Source organism: Melanotaenia boesemani, chromosome 12 (genome assembly GCF_017639745.1).
Source record: "Melanotaenia boesemani isolate fMelBoe1 chromosome 12, fMelBoe1.pri, whole genome shotgun sequence".
NCBI classification, from domain to species: domain Eukaryota; kingdom Metazoa; phylum Chordata; class Actinopteri; order Atheriniformes; family Melanotaeniidae; genus Melanotaenia; species Melanotaenia boesemani.
Genome location: NC_055693.1, coordinates 31,468,839 through 31,480,100, shown reverse-complemented (window position 1 = coordinate 31,480,100; position 11,262 = coordinate 31,468,839). Strand labels below are relative to the sequence as shown.

The 11,262-nt window shown below is 43.7% G+C and overlaps 1 long non-coding RNA gene across 2 annotated transcripts; it reads right to left on the bottom strand.

Annotated features, from left to right (window-relative positions):
- Window positions 1–284: 284 nt before the first annotated feature.
- On the bottom strand, window positions 285–2,860 carry LOC121650579. Of its 2 annotated transcripts, none has more exons than XR_006012299.1 (3): window positions 2,780–2,860; window positions 503–2,555; window positions 285–413 (listed from the first exon to the last, which is right to left on the bottom strand). It is a non-coding gene; the product is annotated as an uncharacterized LOC121650579 (long non-coding RNA). The 2 variants fall into 2 exon arrangements; XR_006012300.1 differs by lacking the exon at window positions 2,780–2,860 and adding an exon at window positions 2,692–2,754.
- Window positions 2,861–11,262: the final 8,402 nt, after the last annotated feature.

Below are 11,262 nucleotides of genomic sequence, written 5' to 3'. Positions count from 1 at the left end.
CGGTGGTGGTGGCTGCAGGTGGAGAGGGGAGGCTGGCCTTCTGCAAGCCGACGGTGGTGGCTGCAGGTGGAGACGAGAGGCTGGTGTTTTGCAAGCCGATTGTCGTGGCTGCAGGTGGAGACGAGAGGCTGGTGTTTTGCAAGCCGATGGGGGTGGCTGCAGGTGGAGATCGGAGGTGGATGGTGGACACTGCAGAGGGATAATATAAATAGAACAGAAAAAAACTCACTTATCGTGTTTCAGAACTAGTTACATATAAGAAGAAAACAAGAAGACATTAAAGAAAAATGGTGAATTGTATAAAAAAGTTAAACTAAATGTAAAACTTAGTGAAGTGGCTTCGATGGTGATCTCAGGCGCTGTCCCAGTGGATGGAGACTCTAATGGTCCGAGCTGGAAACTGGATGCACTCACTGAAGAGAAAAAACAACCAAAATAAATAAATGAAGAAACTAAAGACCTTCTATCCTCTCTAAACATGAGCAACACTTTCTCTGTTTACCTTCAGTATTTGACAATGTTCTCCTCAGTCAGGACGTCTCGGGCACCGGGACACCCCCCGGCACCCGGAAAAGAAGAGAAGAGAAGAGAATTCCACAGTTTACTCATGTGGCACAGAAATGAGTTCTTAAACATACAAAAGTTATCATGAAGAACATTTGATGGTGTGTGTCCAACACGGGGTTGGAAGGTGGATTCTTACTTTGGGGGACAGTACTGTGCAAAAGTCTGGAGCCACTCCAGGAAAAAGAGAAAAAAAAGGCAGAAAAAAAGCAGAGATTTACATAAACACGTTGGCTGCTTTTTGTTCTGATCTCTGTTAACATGATTCCACATTTCTTCATGATTTTCAGGTCTGGGCTCTGAGGAGGATTCATCCCTCCATCAGACCTGTTACCACTGATTTTCAGTCCAGTTCTGCCGTCATCTGGCACATCTCAGATCCACTATCAGCTCTGTGCTGGATTTCAGATGCTGTAGAAGTTTTTAGACCGACCACCAGTTCAGATATGTGAACTTCATTATCAACTTGTCCAGTTTATTTGAGGACACACTGTCCACCATGCTGAGACATGATTTTGTTGCTGAAGACTCTCCGTCATCACTCAGCTTGTGTTTGGCTGTTTTGTCCTTGGGGTGAAGCAGCCTCTGTCGGAGAGTGATGTTCGGTCACTCCTGTCAGATATGGAACGACAATATTCTTCCTCCTGTTCTTTCTGTCTTCTGCATTTGTGCCTTTTCCAGAAATGTAGCTGATTTGATGAAATTCAGTTTAGATACGACAGGCTTAAATGGCTTCCTTGATGTGGTTTTGTTAAGTTTCCCTCCGTCCTCAACATGCAGATTGTGATCCAGTGGGTGATGTGAGTTAAAAACTAGATCCTGGTGTGTGTGTGTGTTGAGGGGAGGGGGGGTTCTGGTAAACACTGATGTTTACCAGAAACCCACACAGACCAGGATCTAGTTTTTGACTCACACCAGCTCCTGGAACACAAAGTGTCCGTCATCAGAACCTCACTCCACCAGGCTGAAAATGTTCCTATGAGGACGGAGGGAAAACTGAAGGAACAAAACCACATTAAGGAAGCACTTCAAACCTGTTTATCCAAATTGGACTTTCATTAAATCAGCTTAAACACCTGGAAAAGCATCATGAACAGAGAAGAATGTTGTCATTCCATATGTGGCAAGAGTGTCTTAGAAACTAAGGATCTTCTCCAAACACGACATCCTGGTTCATTTCAAATTAAAACATCACTCTCATACAGAAGCAGCACACCAACTGGACAGGTTGAGAATAAAAGAAGTGGAAAGTTCACATAGCTGAACCAGCGGCTTGGTGGATACCACGCTGAGATATGCCAAGTTTTCTGCTGATAACTCTGGGAATAACCTTGTTGGGTCAAAATACAATTTTTTATGCCTGTTAAAATATTTTACATTTGATATTTTTCATATTTCACAAAGAAATCAGAAGGAATAATGATATCTTCGTGGCAGGCGGCTAACAAATAGCCTAAAGATCCAAATTAAAATCAGTTTTAAGTTTTCTGTCATGTGTCGACGTAACACTGGATCATCCTTTGAGCTAAAAGCCTTTATGCACCTGAATGATTCAGAGGTCAGTGTTAAGAGGCAAACAAACATAAATATATGGACAAACAAACATAAATAAAACAAAGACACATTCCTCTTAAAGCAGTCAGGTCCAAGAACTGGACTGAAAACAAGCTAAAAAGCAGCCAACGTCTAAAGAAAAACTCCAAACATGCAGAAAGCCTGAACTACTGATGATGGAGGAACGTAGAAAAGATTCCAGGTGTAAAATGTTTCAGGAAAAGTTGAACTTGTCTTGAGCAACAGAAACTACTGCTCGAGACAAGGTCAACGTTGGAGATGGAAAGAAAAGAAAAGGAGTGGCACGAGACTTTTGTACAGTACTGTGTTGGAAGAAGATGATGGTGGTTCCTGCAGGTGGTGTCAGGTCTTCTTCCAGATGTTATAAAAGCCGATGGTGGTTCCTGCAGGTAAAGACGGGAGGTGGATGGTGGACCCTGCAGAGGGACAGTATAAACAGAAAAAAAAATTCAATTATCAAATTTCAGAACTAGTTACATGTAAGAAGAAAACAATAAAACATCAAACAACAAAAGTGAACAAAAGTTGAACATTTCATTGTACATGTAAAACTTAGTGAAGTGGCTTCGATGGTGATCTCAGGCGCTGTCCCAGTGGACGGAGACTCTAACGGTCCGAGCTGGAAACTGGATGCACTCACTGTGTTGAAAGAAGACGATGGTGGTTCCTGCAGGCGATGTTAGATCTTCTTTCAGATGTTTTAAAAGCTGATGGTGGTTCCTGCAGGTGGAGACGGGACGATGGTGGTCATCAAGCCGATGGTAGTGGCCGCAGGTGGAGACGGGAGGCTGGTGTTCAGCAAGCCGATGGTGGTGGCCGCAGGTGGAGACGGGAGGTTGGTGCTCAGCAAGCCGATGGTGGTGGCCGCAGGTGGAGACGGGAGGTTGGTGCTCAGCAAGCCGATGGTGGTGGCCGCAGGTGGAGACGGGAGGCTGGTGCTCAGCAAGCCGATGGTGGTGGCCGCAGGTGGAGACGGGAGGCTGGTGTTCAGCAAGCCGATGGTGGTGGCCGCAGGTGGAGACGGGAGGCTGGTGTTCAGCAAGCCGATGGTGGTGGCTGCAGGTGGAGACGGTAGGCTGGTGTTCTGCAAGCCGATGGTGGTGGCTGCAGGTGGAGACGGGAGGTTGGTGCTCAGCAAGTCGATGGTGGTGGCTGCAGGTGGAGACGGGAGGCTGGTGTTCAGCAAGCCGATGGTGGTGGCTGCAGGTGGAGATGGGAGACTGGTGTTCTGCAAGCCGATGGTGGTGGCTGCAGGTGGAGACGGGAGGTTGGTGCTCAGCAAGCCGATGGTGGTGGCTGCAGGTGGAGACGGGAGGCTGGCCTTCTGCAAGCCGATGGTGGTGGCTGCAGGTGGAGACGGGAGGCTGGCCTTTTGCAAGCCGGTGGTGGTGGCTGCAGGTGGAGACGGGAGGCTGGTGTTCAGCAAGCCGATGGTGGTGGCTGCAGGTGGAGACGGGAGGCTGGTGTTCAGCAAGCCGATGGTGGTGGCTGCAGGTGGAGACGGGAGGCTGGTGTTTTGGAAGCCGATGGTGGTGGCTGCAGGTGGGAGGCTGGTGTTTAAACAGCTGATGGTGGTGGCTGCAGGTGGAGAGGGGAGGCTGGCCTTTTGCAAGCCGATGGTGGTGGCTGCAGGTGGAGACGAGAGGCTGGTGGTTTGCAAGCCGATGGTGGTGGCTGCAGATGGAGACGGGAGGCTGGTGTTTTGCAAGCCGATGGTGGTGGCTGCAGGTGGAGACGGGAGGCTGGTTTTTTGCAACACGATGGTGGTGGCTGCAGGTGGGAGGCTGGTGTTTAAACAGCTGATGGTGGTGGCTGCAGGTGGAGAGGGGAGGCTGGTGTTTTGCAAGCCGATGGTGGTGGCTGCAGGTGGAGACGGGAGGCTGGTGTTTTGCAAGCCGATGGCGGTGGCTGCAGATGGAGACGGGAGGCTGGTGTTTTGCAAGCCGATGGTGGTGGCTGCAGGTGGAGACGGGAGGCTGGTTTTTTGCAACACGATGGTGGTGGCTGCAGGTGGGAGGCTGGTGTTTAAACAGCTGATGGTGGTGGCTGCAGGTGGAGAGGGGAGGCTGGTGTTTTGCAAGCCGATGGTGGTGGCTGCAGGTGGAGACGGGAGGCTGGTTTTTTGCAACACGATGGTGGGGGCTGCAGGTGGAGACGGGAGGCTGGTTTTTTGCAACACGATGGTGGTGGCTGCAGGTGGAGGATCTGCAGGTAGATGGTGGACACTGCAGAGGGACAGTATAAACAGGAAATAAATTTTCAAATTTTAAATTTCAGAACTATTTACATGTAAAATGAAAAAAAAAAACATGAAAGAACAAAAGTGAACTATATACAAAAGTTAAACATTTCATTGAAATGTAAAACTTAGTGAAGTGGTGATCTCAGGCGGGATCCCAGAACTTCTGGTCAACCCTCTGGAACCACACTTCAAGACGGCCACTTAGACACCTACAAGAGACAAAAGACACATGAATGACATCATGATAATAAATAAATTACTCAGAAGCTTTTTTCAAATTAGGTCAACTTTTAGTTTTCTAACAGTGTGTCAGCCTTTCATCCCCAGACAGACAGAGAACGGGCTGACTGCCTAAAACTGAAAGTCCTGCCATCCATTTTAGTTTCAGAAATTTTCGGTACCGCAAGTTTTCCGATGTTTTGGGAACGATGGGAAATAAGAAACAATCAGATATTTGAGACAAATTTATACAGAGGGCCAATGTAGAGCGGCTAACTCAGGAGAAATGTGCTCTTTCTTGTCAGTAATCTGGCAGCAACATTTTGGATCAGCTGAAGAATTTTAAGGGAGTAGTTTGGGGATCCACTTAAGATGGTGTTACAGTAGTCCAACACAGATGGGATAAAATGTGTGGACCAGATGTTCAGCATCACTTCAGGACAGGATGCTCCTTATGTTGGTGATATGATGGAAATGAAGCTACTCTAGAGACGTGTTTGATGTGAGCACTAAAAGACAAATCCTGGTCAAGAATGACTCCAAGCTTCCTGCCATTAACAGGAACTAACTGAACAACCAAATATAAGGATTTTAGGGCCAAAAAAGTTCCCTAAAATTCTGAATAGGTGGAGTCTGTCTGAGCTGAAGGTGGTGCACAAGTGGAGGACCCAACGGGATCCACCAGGGCGTGGGGCTTACGTCGTTAGCTTCAGACGTTGCGTGGCTTTTTGACACATGGCAGCCCGTCGTTGTCATCACGCTTCCTCTTCCTGCAGCCACAAAACAGAACAAAATCAATCAGAGCAGAGCTGACCTGTTTCCATGGCAACTCACATTAAAAAAAGAAGTATTTTAAAGAGAATTATTGAGACAAAAGGCATAAACTTAATCCACTGACACAGATCAGGAGTGAGGAGAAGATCTGGAGTGAAAGCATCCAGAGAAAACTTACTGTGAGGGGTTCAGGGTGGCTGCAGCAGGACGGGCTGGCATCCTGCAGGAACACACACACACATTTTACAGCAGGAAGACAGTGTGGACATACAAACAGAAGCTCAGCTGCTGATGCTAAACATTGATCAGGATTTGTCTTTTACTTACTGGCATCCAAAAGGGACCAAGAACTGGCCATTAAGGAGTCGAAAACACAGCAGAGCGCTGACCTGCAGACACAAACACACACAGAACAGATGTGAAACAACAAGCTGCTGTGGTGACATCTGCCCACCAGCTCACACATACAAAAACACATTCTTCCATCATAGGAAAGAGTTGGGGAACGGAGACATGTTCACCTGTTTGCGTTCATCAATCTGATCAGCTTTTATCATCAAAAGTGTTTCATGCCATTCATCTTTCGAAAGAAATCATCTGTTTATCTGACCATATTGTTGGTTTTTGGAATTTATTTATTGATTGAATTAAACTTATAAGTCCTTAAATTGTTGCCTAAAACAGACTTATATAGATGGACTACTTTCCCTGGACCCTTGCTAAACTTTGCTGGACTTTTAATTAAGTCACTTCATGTTTTAGCTCTTTAAAACAAATTGTATTTGATGATTTATTTCTATGACTTTATCCTGAATTGCTCTGAAATCTTCATTACTGATCAGCATCTTTATGGATGAAGCCGAATGAACATCTGCCCGTTCCCTCCACTCTCACCTGTTCCTGTCAGCACCTACCGGACTGGTCAGGTGAGCCGCCTGCAGGATGACGGGAGCAGGGTAAGCTGGACCCAAGACTGCAGGGAGACCAGGAGGAGGAGGAGGTGGAGGAGGAGGAAGAGTAGAGGGACAAGGTAGAAGAGAGGAGGAAGGAGAAGGAAGAGGAGGAGAGGGACAAGGGAGAGGAGGGGAGGGAGGAGAAGGAAGAGGAGGAAGAGGAGAGGGACAAGGTAGAAGAGGGGAGGCAGGAGAAGGAGGAGAGGGACAAGGGAGAGGAGGGGAGGGAGGAGAAGGAAGAGGAGGAAGAGGAGAGGGACAAGGTAGAAGAGGGGAGGCAGGAGAAGGAGGAGAGGGACAAGGGAGAGGAGGGGAGGGACAAGGGAGAGGAGGGGAGGGAGGAGAAGAAGGGAGAAGGGAAAAGGGAGAGGAGGGGAGGGAAAAGAGAGAGGAGGGGAGGGAGGAGAAGGAGGGAGAGGAGGAAGAGGAGAGGGACAAGGTAGAAGAGGGGAGGCAGGAGAAGGAGGAGAGGGACAAGGGAGAGGAGGGGAGGGAGAAGGAGGGAGAGGAGGAGAGGGACAAGGTAGAAGAGGGGAGGCAGGAGAAGGAATAGGAAGAGAGGGACAAGGGAGAGGAGGGGAGGGAGGAGAAGGAGGAGGGGGAAAGGGACAAGGGAGAGGAGGGGAGGGAGGAGAAGGAGGGAGAGGAGAAGGAGGGAGAGGAGAAGGAGGGAGAGGGACAGGGTAGAAGAGGGGAGGCAGGAAAAGGAGGAGAGGGAGAGGGACAAGGGAGAGGAGGGGAGGGAGGAGAAGGAGGGAGAGGTGGAGGAGGAGAGGGACAAGGTAGAAAAGGGGAGGCAGGAGAAGGACGAGGAGGAGAGGGCCAAGGGAGAGGAGGGGAGGGAGGAGAAGGAGGGAGACCAGGAAGAGGAGAGACAATAGAGAAAAGAGAAGGAGAAAGAGGAGGAAGAACAGAGGAAAAAGAGAAAACAGGGGCAGGAGGAGGAGGAGGAGAGGGACAAAAGAGAAGAGGGGAGGGAGGGGAAGGACGGAGAGGAACGGGATAAGGGAGAACACGAGGAAGAGAGGAGGAATGAGGAGGAGGAAGACGAGCAGATAAAAAGAGAAGAGGAGAGGACGGGGGAAGAGGAGAAAGAGGAGGGCTGGAGTCCACCTCCCCCAGCGACGTCTCCTCGGCGAGGAGTTCCTGTGACACATGATGACATGTTGCTGCAGTTTAACGTCTCCCAGAAATCAAAGAGCAGAAAACTAAAGCAGGAAAATATGTCGGACTCTCACTGCAGATTTATGACACAAAGACTGACTCTGCAGACTGAAATACAACACAGCTGATGCACTGAAGGATTCACTTCTTTAAAAGCTGCATCAACCACCTGGACAAGGTCACTTCCACAGAAAAGAAGTTCCGAGCTGAAGAACGTCCTGACTTAACTTTTACATTCCCACCGAGCAAAATGTACAAACGCTGCACTGTGACCACGTCACTCCCACTTATTCGGTCCTTTGCATCAGACTTTACATGTCAAACCTTTAAATTCCAAGCTGTGCAGCAGGCTTGGACAGTAAACTGTCAACTAAAACATTCCTGTTTATCTCAGGAACGTGTTTCTACTTCAGAAAAATGTCCGATTCGCTCAGTAGTGGCCACATTATGACATTAAAATGATACATTTAAAATAGAGAAATTTATGAATTACCTGGACTTCCCTGCAGGGTGAACAGATGCTCCCACCGCCACAGCAACAGGGACACCACAAGTTCTGCAAATAAACACACACGTAAGAGACAAACTGTAAATCTGACACATGGGAAATTCACACAGTCTTACAAGACCTGTTGTCCTGAAGCAAATTAGTGACCTTCTAAGTGAATTTAAGAAGCCTGTAAACCTTTTTAACCCACAAAGTTCTGCTGCCAGTGTTGGATTTTACTTCCAGTAATATTACCTGTTTTATTCTTTTCCACTGAAATCATTGAATTGGTCTAAGTTTATGAGAAAGCAGCATTTAAAATAATCTCTTTTAAAATAAGATTGCGAGTCCAGCTGCAAACAAGAACGTAAAATTCATATAGTTAAAAACTATTTAGCCTAAGACATTTATCATGTCTGCTGTTAGTGTATTTTATTGCTTTATAATGCATAAAAATGTATAAAAATTAGCCTGCTTTGCATTGTAGACCAAGTTAGAGTGTTTCTGATGTGTACTGATGGCTACAGTGCAGAGTACACACACACATAATAAATGTACCACCTGATTTCTGTCAGTGTTCAGTAAACACACTTCTACTTTCTCTCTGATCTAAATTACTCTGTGTAATCTGTAGAAAGTCTAAAAGCATATTCTTTTTATTAATTACATATATTTAGTACTTAATTTAGTATTTAGTTGTATTTTAGTATCAGAATATTTTCTTTATAAAAAAAACCCACAGCCTTCTTCTAAAAACTTTTTTTATTCTAAAAAACTTTTTTTGTTTTTTTGGTATCATTGTTTAAAGTGAAAGCTCTGGCTTAACAATTTAATCATTAAAATGTAGAAACATATAAGATGAACTAAAAAATCCATCTATCCATTCATCTCCAGGTTGGGTCAAGCAGAGCAGCCCAAACTTCCTTCTCTTCCCCAACAATCACTTCATATCCAATATTTATTATTGTTTGTTTTAATAACTTATACATCTTCTTGTTCAATTAATAATCAGTATCAATCAGTATAATATGTTTTATTATTATTGTTCAGCTGTTTTTGTCCTGGTTCTGCACATCCTTTTTGTGTACTGTAGAACAACATGAGAGACCAGATTCAAATTCCATACATGTTTACATGTAGGCTACATGTACCTTAATGACTTGTTGCCTTTAAATCGGCTTATTTCGCATAAATCGGCATTGATTACTTATTTCATGTTCTCATACTTACAGCACCTTAAAAATACCACCTTGAACAAGCTGCTGCTAAGTTCTTTTTTTGTTGTACTTTGAACGCGTTGTTGCTATGGTGACTCAAATCGCCTTCGGGGATTAGTAAAGTTTTCTGACTGATAATTTCGATTTTAAATGACAGCAAACAAGCTAGCGGAGACTTTGCACATGCGCAATTGATTTGCAGTCTGCACGCAAAGGGGGGGTGAACGCGTGCGTCCAGCCAGCGGCTGGCGCATGCGCATTTCTTTTGCAGTCTTGACACCGGTGGTTGAACAGCGTTTTCAATTGTAGTTGAAGCAGTTGACGAATTTCGACATAATTTCGTTTATCATACTTTTAGTTGTTTAAAATGCAAAATAATGCAGTATAACCTTTTGTTTTAGACATGTCCATACAATTTTGTTACATTTAGAGATAAAAATCTAAGTTTTGTACATCCAAAACACATTTTTAATCGAACAGAACAGGTTTAATAAATACATAAACATTTTCCTAAACTTGTCCTACAGTTCCCTTAAAACAAATCACTTATAAGCTGTTTTCTTGAAATGTACAAAAGTTTAATACCAACAGCCCAAATAATAAAACTTTAAGTGAGTTTACAGTTTTCAAATGCAAATTTTTACACTCCAAATTAGTTAAATCCAGACTTAAACTCTTGAATCTACTTTGTTACCGTATTAGTGGAGTTAAAAGTTTTAAATTATGAACTACAGAATTTAAATGAGCTCAGATTTTACATTTTCCAAATTTGATGCTGTGATTGTTATATAGATTTGACATAGCTATAATTTTATAACTTTTTATAACAAATTCTAACAAATAAAATCTGAGTTTTATACTTCAAAAACAGTTTTTAATCAAACATATGAGGTTTAAGCAAAACATTAACATTTTCCTAAACTTATCTTACAGTTCCTTAAACCAAATCACTTCTAAGGTGATTTATTTTCTTGAAATGTAAAAAACTCTAATACTTACAGCCCAATGTGCATTTTCAAATGCACATTTTCTGCTCTCAATTAGTTAAATCCAGATTTAATCTCTCTTGAATCTACTTTGATACCTCATTAATGGAAGTTAAAAGTATTAAATTATGACCTACAGAATATAAATAAGCTCAAAACTTACATTTTCCATATTTGAATTTCTTCTTGACTCTCAAGATGAACTTGCCAACTTGTCTTTATAAAGGACTTGTTGAGAAAAAACGGAATTTTCAGAAAATCTGTTTTATCAGTGAAAACTTTGTTTGTTTTTAAATAATGATGCACCTCCATAGCAACCATGGAATCCAAGTCAGCCTGTGCTATTCTGTGCAGTTCAGTTTATGTGGACAAAATAGTGGTATGAGATGTTCTTATTGTCTCACATCAATGAAGTTGTATAATTTTTATCTGAAAAAGCTCCAATCACACATTTACACTTGTCCATAAAAACAAAGGAGCTCCGCTACATCTTGGCTTATATTTTTATTGTTTCATTACACCTAATGTGCTCATCTCACGTAAAAACAAGCAGTCCGTGTTTTTTTTTTTTTGTTTTTTTTAGCAATAAATATTTATTTAGGGTAATTCTGCATTACTTTTACATCCTCGTTAGAAAAAATGTTAACAGTCTATACAGATAAACAGAGTTTGTTCCCCAGCAGCCAGATGTGCAGGTGATTACAGCTGTGTCTTAACACTTGATACTTCTTGATATCCCACTACCGCAGCAATGTCACGTTTAATAGAGCTACTTAGCTTATTATAAGAGGGCTCCAGACTAACTTTCAGCATTGGCTGCACTTCTTCATTTAGGTGCACCAGCCAAAAATTCAGGTGAACCCCAGATTTTACATTGATCTTAGCAGCTCACTTTAATACATTTTAAGGATTGTCTTTTGATCATTGCACATAGACAACAATGGTTATTTTAAGTTATTGTGACCAATAATGAGGTTTAGAAAGTACAGGAAAATAGAAGGAAATGAAATAAACTTCTAGCTTCACTGAATAAAAACTGAACATTTCAAATTTTGAAATAGCTCATGAGGTTGTGCTGCTT